Source organism: Tamandua tetradactyla, chromosome X (genome assembly GCF_023851605.1).
Source record: "Tamandua tetradactyla isolate mTamTet1 chromosome X, mTamTet1.pri, whole genome shotgun sequence".
Taxonomy (NCBI): Eukaryota; Metazoa; Chordata; class Mammalia; order Pilosa; family Myrmecophagidae; genus Tamandua; species Tamandua tetradactyla.
Window position 1 is genome coordinate 12,232,331 of NC_135353.1, and position 9,935 is coordinate 12,242,265.

The 9,935-nt window shown below is 36.3% G+C and overlaps 1 long non-coding RNA gene across 1 annotated transcript; it reads left to right on the top strand.

Annotated features, from left to right (window-relative positions):
- The first annotated feature begins 2,076 nt into the window (after positions 1 to 2,076).
- LOC143670680 (uncharacterized) lies at positions 2,077 to 2,920 on the top strand. Its single transcript, XR_013169432.1, has 2 exons — positions 2,077 to 2,301; positions 2,498 to 2,920. It is a non-coding gene; the product is annotated as an uncharacterized LOC143670680 (long non-coding RNA).
- Positions 2,921 to 9,935: the final 7,015 nt, after the last annotated feature.

Here is a 9,935-nt window from a genome sequence, read left to right on the forward strand (position 1 = left end):
TGTTAGTGGGAAGGACAATACTTTTGGAATCAGGCTTAGATTCAATTCCTAAACTCAACACTTACTGGGTGAACTTAAAAAAAAATGCTTTATTTCTCTAGGTGGCATTTCCTTTAAGTTTAAATAGGGTAAAAACTACCCATGTCACAGTGTTGTTATGAGAATGGACTAAGATAATATGAGCAGAGTGCTTAATAAATCTAAGTTTGACCTGAATCAGAAATAGGAACTGGGGTCTGTGGACCACCTGGGAGGTTTCTTCCAAAACCTTCATATTGATTTTGCTTCTCTGGCTAAGTTTTCGGTTTGTTGCCTCAAACACAAAGGTACTAGGCAAGTTCATGTCAATTAAATTCTTGCTCTTGAGGCTCACATTTTCTCAAAGCAGTAGTCTCTTGGCCTTGTCACAAAATAAATGCTTAGTCTGAGCAGATTTGGCTTCAATAAAGGCCTGTAAATAAAGAGCTGATGAGAGATATATGATTCAAACTTGTCCACCAACACGATAATGCAGATGGAACAATTTTGCCCAAGCTGCACTGCAATTAGAGGATTCTCTGAGAACTCCAGAGACTTTACAGGACCATCTGTTAAGTTGTGGCTTGTAGAATGCTGTATTATATAATATTATAGAGCAATTGACCCAGGGGGCTCTTCATGTTTAGATAGGTTGACCATTTGTCCTGACTTGCCCAGGACAATCCTGGTTCACTCTTGTTTATCCTGGCATAATTATTAATACCCCCATTTCACTTTCCAAAAAAGTGTCCTAGTTTTTATGATGAATTATATGGTTGCCTATAAGCAGATGACATTGGCTACTCAAGTCAAGAAGCAAGTGCAGAAGAATTGCCACATTTGTACCTCCCTTTACCTAACTAGCTCCTTAAGAACTTGTTCCTGATACTGAACTCTGTAAATTTTACTGGGCTTCCAAATCCCATTCATGGGCCTTATATTACCTGTTGATGTTCAGTACCCTTTACATACCTTATTATATCTTCCCCTCTATACAGGAAATAAAAGTTTAGGATTCCATAGGCCAAACTGCCTTTCTGGCTGAGGTCCATATATTTCTTAGATTCCATGGTAAGATGCAATAGCATGAAGTATAGAAGGCAGATAAGAATCATGCAGAGTCCATTTTGCCACTTCTCCTGTAAGTAGCAAGGTGACTTGTGTGTTTCTCTAATACATGCTTTTCTCTGCAGCCTCTGTAGTTCCAAGCCATTTCATCAATGTTATTGTAAATACCAGATTTCATCATTTTGTGTTACTAAGTAACATTCCCTTGTATGGATACACCACAACTTTTTCACCCTTATACATGCTGACAGACATTTACATTGTTTCCAATTTGGGTCTATTATAAATAAATTACTGTAGACATTGGTGTACAAGTCTTTGTACATGTGCTATCATTGCCTTTAAATAGAAACCTAAGAGTAAAATGGCTGATCACATGGTAGATCTCTGTTTAACTTTTTAAGAAACTGTCAAACTATTTTCCTAAATGTTTCACTTTTCTGAAAGCAGTGTATGAGTTCCGGTTGCTGCACATACTCACCAACACTTTAATTTTAGCAATTAATTTAATTTTAGAAAATCTATTAGGAGATAAGTGGGACAATCCACTGAGACTTAAAAATGGCCACGTTATCTTGGAGGGATTTTAAGTTAGACTTTCATAATACTAAGTAATGAAAATGGGTGGGAGACAACAGAATGAACCAGGTAAAATGGGGGTGGCTGTGGGGAATGACTTGGAGGAAATACCCTCTCCCTGCCATGTGAGTCTCCACAATCGAATCTGGATAGAAGAAGTACTGTAAGGTCAGCTTGGAAGAGTCTTTAGTAGGTGCTAAAAAAAAGATCCCTTTATTCAACTAGAACATCTTTGCTTCCTCAGCAACCATGCCCACCCCCACCCCCACCCCCCTGGCCAAGGAGGTGTTGGGAGTGGTACTTTGTGATGTGTAAGCCACATCTTGGCCCACCCCCTCCCCTCATGGAATTGTCAGAACTAGTGCTTTGTGATGTCTAAGATTCCTTGAGCCATCATTGGCTGGAGGAGTGCTTTGCTGACCAATCAAAGCTGAAGGGTGTGGCTGCTCATTGCCTTGAGTAGGTATATATAGAGAGGTCAGGAGCCAAGGATAGGCTACTGTTGGCTACGACATGACTAAAGCAACCAGGAAACCATGGGAGCCTAGAACAATTATGGACCAGCGAACCCCAAGGACCAAAAGGATGAAGAAAACGAAGACACTTCATCAACCCAGGCCCAGTGATGGTGGCAAGGTGAGACAACACCCAGGTTCCTCTCCCTTCTCCCATTGATTCCTTTCCCTTCCCTCCCACCATGAGGCACACCTCTCCTTGCCTAGTACAACCTCCTCCTCAGCCCACAGCCCTTCTCAGGAAGCCCCATTCCCATCTAGTTCTCCCCCTCCTCCAAACTAATGTCCTTCTATGACCTCTCCTGCTGTCCTTCTAGGTGCAGAACACAAAAATGAAGATAAAAAGTCCCTGTCAAAGGACTTTGAGGAAAAAAGCTAAAACCTCTTGCGCTCACTCAAGAAAGCCTAAGAAACCAAAAAGGCGAACAATGTTTGTCTGTCACAACACACTGAATAAGAGATCAAGAGGAAGGAAGATAAAGAATCGAAAGCCACGGAAGCAAAGCAAGAGATTGAGCCAAAATAAGAGACAACGTCAAGCAAGAAGAAATGAGAGATGCTGGAGATTTCCACCCCTCCTAGGAGCACCCTGCCCCTTTGCCTAGCGAAGTCCAGAGACCTGCAACTATGTGCTGTGTCTCAAGTGGCAGGTGTGGGAAAATGGCCAACTACGTAGAGACCACATCTTGCTCAAAAGTGTGCACCGATGGCAATGATTAAAATAAATGAGTTGTGTAGAAGAGATGTGTGTGTGTGTTTGTAGGTCTCAGATGGTGGGGTGGGAGGAAGAGAAGAGGAAGGTGTGTGAGGAAGGTGGGTCGTGCAGGATTTGGGGTAGACCAGGAGGTCCACAGTTAGACATTGAGGATGAGGGCAGAGTGAGGAATGTCCATAGAAGACAAATCTCCACCTTCAGTTTACCCACAGGCAAAGAGAATAAAAGGCGTGGTGTTTTCTGAGTTTGTGTGTGTGTGTATGTGAGTGTGAGTGCATCACCCAGATGGGGAGAAGTGTGATGTATGGGAGGTGGCAGTGTCACCCCCCCTAAAAGGCACACAACAGACTCACCTCCCAGCCACCTAACCTCATAATGGTGTTTGTTGCACCCCCTCACCTTATGATGTAAGTAACTAATGACCCTCAGAAGGGCCAAAAAACGCACCCTGCTGAAAGTCACTACCAGCATCCCCCAAGGACTGAAATCATGGTGTTTGGACACCACAAACCCAACATTGATTAGGTCACTTTTCTGCTAAGAAACTTGGTGTGGAGTGGAGGGCAGGGCAGTGGGATTGGTCTGGCTTCCTACCCCCACCTTGGATGCACGCCATAAAGGGCAGCTTTGTCTAAAGAGAATTTTAATATGAGTACAAAGCTGAGTATCCACCGGTTCTGTTTTATCACAGCTTTCCAGCATTTCTTAACAATATCAGTGATTTAACACACTTCCCTCCAGAAAATATTTTTTTTTTTGGTCTAAATTCTAAAAATTTGTGATGATTTTGTTGTATTAATTAGATATATGTATTTCACATGGCCACCTTTTTTAGCACTTATCTATTAATAATCATTGCATACTACGTGGAAGTTAACTTGGAAAACTCCCTCTTACAAAGTTGGTCTCAGGTACAGACTGACCCAGTTTCTGCTGCTTCTTTCTATCATGAGTTCTCAATGGTTTGTATATAATACTCATATCCCTATGATTAAACAATAGATTCTAAGTAAACAATAATATAATGATTGTGAAGGTAAAGACAACACTGGTTTTACTTCAATTCTGTCATTCCATGTGACCACTTATTATGTATGTCTAAACCAGTGAGACAAAGCATGAACTGCAAGGTGAAAATTTGTGTTTGAGAAGTTGAAACTTTTACAGTATTTTAATATGAAAATATTTTACTTATTTTGAACAATATCTTTACAAGTGAAATTTCTTTTTCTTTGATTGCCAATAGCTTATTTTAAATTTACAGAACAAATTTAAAAATTAAATGTTACATTAGCTGCATGATTTAGTGGTTGCCTAAATTTTACCTTTTGCAAATGCTTCTGTTTTCTTAAAATTCCTTTTTGTTTTTCTGACAGCCATAATTATTTATAAAATATTAATAAAAAGTTTTACACTCAGTTCATTTTCTGAACATTGTTGTTACTTGGTTTATGAATATTATTGAAAATGTGTTCTATTGAAGAGAGAATGTTAAAAAAATACTTCTCTCTAGCTGTGAAATTCACTATGCTATGGTGTAGCATATTGTTTAAGACACTTTTTGTTTTGGTTTGGTTTTTATGTTTGCTTTAAACAACTTTATTGAGGTAAAACTGACATGTAGTAAACTCCACATTTTAAGCATGGAATTTTATAAGTTTTGACATATGGGTATACCTGTCAAACCATCACCAGTGACAAGAAAATGAATATATCCATAACCTCCAAAATTTTCCTCTTTTCCCTTAGTAATCACTCTTTCCCACTCTTCTTTTGACCCACTCATCCTTGGAAAACTACTAATCTGACTACTGTTACTAAATATTAGCCTTCATTTGTTAGAGCAGTAAATGAATGGAATTGTAGAGTACATATTCTTTTTTGTCTAGCTTCTTTCACTCACATAATTATTATGAAATTCATCTATGTGGTCGCATCCATTGTTTATAGCTAAGTAGTATACCATTGTTTGGATGTACCACAGTTTGTTTATGCATACACTTGTTGATGTTCATTTTTTTACTAGTTTTTGTTATGATTAAAGCTGCTATGAATTTTCATGTACATGGATATATGTTTTCATTGACCTTGAGTAAATACCTACTGGTAGGATGGCTGAATTATATGGTAGATATATGGTAAAGAATCTTTCAAAGTAGTTCTAGCATTTTCCATTTCTACCAGCAGTGTATAAGAGTTCGAGTAGCTCCAGATCTTCGCTGAAACTTGATGTAGTATTTTCAATTTTAGACATTTTAGTAGGTGTAGCTATTAAGTGACAGTTTTTCAATTGGTCTTTCCCTAAAGAGTAATGATATTGAGCGTCTTTTACTGTTACAATGTCATTACATATCTACATGTCTTTTTGGGGAAAGTGTTCAGTTCACCTCATTTTTAATGGGTTATTTATTATTAAGTTTTGAGAATTAATTGTGTATACTTTCTACAAGTCCTTTATCACATGTGTGATTTGCAAATATTTTCTTCCAGTCTCTGATTTGTCTTTTTATTCTTTTATAAGTATTTTTTTGAAAAGGATACTCTATTAATTTGGATGAAGTCCAATTTCTCAAGTTCATCTTTTTTATGCTTTTGATTCCATATGTGAGAAATATTTACCTAGTTGAAAGTCACAAAGATTATTTCCTATGTTTTAAAGTTTTAAACTTTTTGAAATTCAGGCTTTACATTTACATCTATGATCTGTTTTGAGTTGTGTTTTATATGTGATGTGAAATATAGATTGAAGTATTTCTTTTATTGAAAATGGATAGCCAATTTTTCCTGCACCATTTGTTAAAAAAAAGTCCCTCTTTTCTCCACTGAATTGCCTTTGAACTATTTTGAAAACTAATTGACAATGTATGTGTGGACGTGTTTTTGAACTCAATTCTATTTCATTGTTTATGTCGAAACTACACTGAGTGATTATTTAGACCTATAAGTTTTGAAATAAGATAATGTTAGTACTCCAACTTTACTATTAGTTTTCAAAGTTCCTGTGACTCTTCTAACTCCTTTGAATTTCCATATTAATTTTAGAACCATTATGTCAAATTCTACGAAAAAGATTACTGGGATTTTGATGGAGATTACATTAAATTTATACATACACTTACAGAAAGTTGACATCTTAATGATATTGTGTCTTCCAATCCGTGTGCATCATATATCTTGATATTTATTTGGGTCTTCTTTAATTTCTTGCAGCAACATTTTGTAGTTTCTTTTCAAAGATCTTGCATATCTTTTGTCAGGTTTATCCCTATTGCACATTTTTATGCTATTTTAAATGATAATTTCATTTCAATTTCTGACTGTTGCTAGGGTATAGAAACATAATTGTTTTCTGTATATCCTGCAACTTTAATTTATTAGTTCAAATAGTTTTTGTTTGTGTATTTACGTGTGTGTGGACTCCTTAGGAGTTTTCTATATGCAAGATTATCTCATCTGCATATAGGGACAGTTGTAATTGTTCCTTTCCCACCTGTATCCTTTTTATTTTATTTTATTTTCTTGCCTCATTGTACTGGCTGTAACTTCCAGTACAATGTTGTACAGAAGTAGTGAGAGCAGACATCAAACTCTTTATCACAGGAAAAAAAAATTAAGTCTTTCATTAATGTGTAAGAAGTTCACCGTAGGTTGCTGTAGATGACCTTTACAAATTAAGGTATTTCCATTGCTGGATGTCATTTATAAGCCATGGATTTTGAACTCTGTCAAGTGATTTCTTTGTATCTTTTGAGAGGATTACATGTTCCTTTATTTGCATCTTTGTTTTAAAAATACTTCTGTTATAGTACCACGTCAACAACACAAAATTTCCCATTTTAACCACTTTCAAGTTTACAAATCAGTGGTATTAATTACATTCACATATAGTGCTACCATCTCTAATATCCATTACCCAAACTTTTTCATCATCTTGAAAAATAACTCTGCACCCTTTAAGCAATAACTCATTTTCTCTATCCCTGGTCCCTGCTAATCTGTATACTTTCTGTCTCTACAAATTTACTTATTTTAGGTACTTCATATAAGTGAGATCATACTTTATTTGTCCTTTTGTGTCCAGCTGATTCCATTCAACATGATGTCTTCAAGGTTCCTGCATGTTGCCACATGTGTCAGAACTTCTTTCCTTTTTACAACTGATTAATACTCTCAGTGTGGTATGTATATAGCACACTTTGTTTATCCATTCTTCTGTTAATGTACACAGATTGCTTACACCTTTTGGCTATTGAGAATAATGCTATGAACATTGGTGTACAAATATCTGCTTGAGTACCTATTTTTACTACTTTTGTCTATATAATTAGAAATGGGATTTCTGGATCAATGGTAAATCTATGTTCAATTTTCTGAGGAAACACTAAACTGATATCCACAATGGCTGCAATATTTTAAGATCCAAACAAACAACAATATACAAGTGTTCCAATCTCTCTATATCCTATCTAATATTTGTTTATTCAACAATAAACAAATATTATTTTTATTCAACAATAGTTGTTCTAGTTTGCTAGCTGCTGTAATGCAATATACCAGAAATGGAAAGGCGCTTAAAAATGGGAATTTAAGATGTTGACAGTTTACAGTTCTAAGGCCAAGAAAATGTCCCAATTAAAACAAGTCTATAGAAATTCCAATCTAAAGCATCCAGGGACTGATACCTTGATTCACGAAGGCCAATGAAGTCCCAGGTCTCTCTCTCAAGTGAAAAGCCACATGGCGAACATGGTCGGGGGTTCTCTCCCATCTAGAAAGGCACATGGCAAACACGGTGTTGTCTGTTAGCTTTCTCTTCCAGTTTCTTGTTTCATGAAGATCCCGAAGAGGTGTTTTCATTCTTCATCTGCAGAAGTCACTGGCTTGTGGACCCTCTGCTTCGTGGTTCTGTGGCGTTCTGTCATCCTTCTCTGCTCTCTCAGAATCTCCAAGTTCCTAGCTGGTGGACTCTCTGCTTCATCGTTCTACAGTGTTCTGAAAATTTCTCCAAAATGCTTCCTCTTTTAAAAGATCCCTGTAAAGTAATCAAGACCCACCTGGAATGGGTAGAAACATGTCTCCACCTAATCAATTTTAATACCCACACTTGATTGAGTCACATCTCCATGGGGATAATCTAATTAAATTTTCCAACATACAGTACTGAATAGGGATTGGAAAAAACGGTTGTCCTAACAAAATGGACACAGTTTACAAAATCGGCACAATAGCCATTCTAGTGGTTGTGAAGTGATAACTATCAGTGGTTTGATTTGCATTTCCTTGATGACTAATGATGTTGAACATCTTTTAATGCGTTTATTGGTATATCTTCTTTGGAGAAATGTCTATTCAAGTCCTTTGCCCACTTATTTTTTTATTTTAACATTTGTTCCCCCTATTATTTATTTTTATTCCATATGTTCTACTCATCTGTTGACAAGGTAGATAAAAGGAGCATCAGACACAAGGTTTTCACAATCACACAGTCACATTGCAAAAGCTATATCATTATGCAATCATCTTTAAGAAACATGGCTACTGGAACACAGCTCTACAGTTTCAGGCACTTCCCTCTAGCCTCTCTAATACACCTTAAACTAAAATGGAGATATCTATATAATATATAAGAATAAACTCCAGGAAAACCTCTAAACTCTGTTTGAAATCTCTCAGCCACTGACACTTTATTTTGTCTTATTTCTCTCTTTTTCCTTTCGGTCAAGAAGGTTTTCTGAATCCCTTGAAGCTGAGTCCCAGCTCATTCTAGAATTTCTGTCCCATGTTATCAAGGAGGTTTACACCCCTGGGAGTCATGTCCCATGTAGAGAGGGGGAGCTCTGCCCACTTTTTTTTTTTTTTTTTTTTTTTTTGGCATGGGCAGGCACCAGTAATTGAACCTGCGTCTCCAGCATAGCAGGCAGAAATTCTGCCACTTAGCCACTGTGGCACCGCCCTTTGCCCACTTTTTAATCTTTATTTTTCATCTTTTGATTGTTGAGTTGTAGCAGTGCTTTATATATTCTGGATATTAAATCTTTATCAGATGTATAATTAGTAAGATTGGTTGTAATACCTCCACTTTCACTGCTGATTTTCATTTTTAGCATCTTTTCTTTTTTTTTTTATTACATGGGCAGGCACCGGGAATCGAACCCAGGTCCTCTGGCATGACAGGCAAGCATTCTTGCCTGCTGAGCCAACGTGGCCTGCCCTTTCTTTTCTTTTTTTGTCAGTCTAGCTAAATGTGTGTCAATTATATTCATCTTTTCTAAGAATCCCAACTTATGGTTTCACTGATTCTCTTGATACTTTTCTTTTCTCTATTTCACTTATCTATGCTCTAATCTTTATTATTTCCATCTTTCTACAGTAGCTTTAGATTGGTTTTATTTTTTAGTTGCCCATTCTGTGAAGTTACATTATTGATATGCAATCTTTTTTCATTTCTTAATGTAGGTGTTTGCAACTATAAATTCCCCTCTTATCACTGCCTTTTCTGTTCTCACATGTATTGGTGTGGTGCACTTTCCTTTTTAATAGTTTCTTTGAATTATTTTATTTCCTTAGTGACTTCTTCTTGATCCTTTAGTTGTTTAAAAGCATGTTGTTTTATTTCCACATATTTACGAATTTTTCACTTTTTTTCTTTTATGGATTTCTAGCTCCATTTCATTATGGTTAAAGAAAATACTTTGTATGTTTTCAATCTTTATAAAATTATTGAGATTTGTTTTATAGTCTAACATATGGTCTATCCTGGAGAATGATCCATGTGCACTTGAAAAGAATGTATATTCTTCTGTTGTTGGGTGAAGTGTTCTTTATAGGTCTGTTGGTCTATTTAGTTTATAACATTTCCAAGCCCTCTGTTTCCATTAAGGAAAGGTCTTTTGTCTAGATGTTTTTGAAAGTGATTTAGTGAAATCTCCATCTATTATTGTAGAGCTATCTATTTCTCCTTTGATTTTGTCAATGTTTACTTCATGTATTTTTGTTCTCTGTTATTAGATGCATATATTAATAATTAGTATATATATTTT